The 2,020-nt window shown below is 45.1% G+C and overlaps 1 long non-coding RNA gene across 1 annotated transcript; it reads right to left on the bottom strand.

Moving 5' to 3' along the window:
* LOC124682519 lies at positions 1-1,623 on the bottom strand. The gene is made up of 2 exons (XR_006996310.1): positions 1,537-1,623; positions 1-62 (listed from the first exon to the last, which is right to left on the bottom strand). It is a non-coding gene; the product is annotated as an uncharacterized LOC124682519 (long non-coding RNA).
* Positions 1,624-2,020: the final 397 nt, after the last annotated feature.

Genomic DNA, 2,020 nt, shown 5'->3' with positions numbered 1-2,020 from the left:
AAAAGCAGTTGGTGGGATCATTCGTTGTTCATATCCTTCCAAATGTTTTCATCAAGATCAACCTGTTATATAAGAGACAATACATAAAAGTTAGGAGCTCCTTCATTCTGTACTTCAGCTGGAAATTAAAGGAGTACTACAGTTGGTAATCATGCAATGCAAGCTCGGCTAGCATGCATGGTCCTTATGCAGAAACAAGGTTTTGCTATGCATTCCATCAAATAGTGACAAAAGCGTTATCAGGTAGGAGTTCTCACATTCAGTACTTCAGTACTAAGATAATCAAGCAAGCATTGCATCACCTAACAGAAAGCGGGGCAGACAAGCACTAAGCTAGCACAAAACAGTATCCGCTCAATTCACAACAATAGGAGCAAGAACAAAGCATGGAAATGGGTGCCAACAACACTACCAAAGTTGTTTTTCAGAGTATCATGATAATCTGTATTCTTCACCTTAGATGTAACTATAGTTATTCACTATGATAATTACTAACAGTTCAAGGACAAGAACGCCGAGATAGCATGCTAGCAAAATCTTTCAAAATCTTAATAACATGAACCATGCTTTCAAAATCTTATTTATACAGCAAAAACTTTGAGCATTATGCCTAGTTACCGTGTTCTAAAGTATATCAGAAAGAGAATGACTGACATATACTTTTTTTGGTAGCAGAATGCATATAGGAAATTCAGTTTTAAAATGACACGTTTGCTACAGGGGTATGCACAATGCAGCAGATAATTCAGCTAGAGAATGTTTTTGGGTGAGATGGCCAATGTCCTAGTTACTATACTATAACGCACTGCAAGCTGAAGTTCAGTTAAATCACATACAATATAGAATTGGCACCATGTATGTAAATTTAGGGATGTCAGGAAAGTATAAATGATCAAGAAACCTTAGTTATGTAGAGAACTGATGCAGTAATTAACCAGACATACTTTCATGGCACGATGGTGACGGCCATCGTCGTTTTCGCTCGTGCAATCCTACTGCTATCGTGGCTATCGTGCATTATTCGAGTTAATCATTGGTACCAAATCCATCTTCCAATGTCATTTTGTCCCCTGAATCTGAAAACCGCCAATGTCCAGCTAATTTCAGCGAGAGATCAACCTCAAAACAGGTTTGTATATCACTTTAGGTTCGGTAATAATCTAAAAAGCGAAAATAAAAACCTACAGCAGGAATTGGTACACATCACGATTTGATTATCGGCTGCAGCTGACAGCAGTAACAATCATCTTTTCCCGTACACAAACGAAACCAGCGGCAGAGGAAACTCGCTTCTATCATTCCCTTTTCTTTCTTTCCGTTCATTGCCTCTCCCCACGTCCCGTCCACCCACCCCGCGGCCCGGAAACCCTAGCCAGCCACAAATACTCATGGCGGAGTTCACCATCCAGGTACAGCGAACGGCGGAGCTCATCTTGTCGGAGCCGCAAGCTCCCGGAGCTCCGTCGCGGACGGAGGCAACACCAAGAAACCCTAGCTAGGGAGGAGGAGAAAAGGGGAGGAGGCGCGAGGACTCACCGGGGACCAGTCGCCGGAGGAGGATCTCGTCGGCGCCGTCTTGATCTGCTAGTTCTTTCCCCGCCGCCGCCGCCGCCGTTGCCTTTCCCCGCCGCCTGTCGCCGCCGTTGCGTCGCCTCCGTCGCTCGTTCCCCTTTCACGACCGAATACACGGGGTAGACCTCGTGGCTGAGAAAACCGGAGCGTGCAGCTTACCGGGTCGGGAATATCTGGGATGGGCCGGGATGTTACCCAAAAAGATCAGAGAAGTAAACGGCCCATTCGGTAACTTTCGGGATTCTGTCGTGGGCCGGTATTTTACCCTCCCAAACCCAAAAATACCAGACAAGTAAACAAGGCCTCAAAGTGGTGGTTTTATGCTATTCACTCGATCATCCACGTTACGAGGCCTCTTGGCACTTGGCTACCTTTCCCTCGTCTAGTGCATTCGACCTTGTGTACTAGCAATGATCGACTGAAGAAGGCAACAGTAGAATTTTTCCTT

This window comes from Lolium rigidum, chromosome 1 (genome assembly GCF_022539505.1).
Source record: "Lolium rigidum isolate FL_2022 chromosome 1, APGP_CSIRO_Lrig_0.1, whole genome shotgun sequence".
Lineage (NCBI taxonomy): Eukaryota > Viridiplantae > Streptophyta > Magnoliopsida > Poales > Poaceae > Lolium > Lolium rigidum.
The sequence above is the reverse complement of the archived record's forward strand: the minus strand, read 5'-3'. Positions and strand labels throughout refer to the sequence as shown.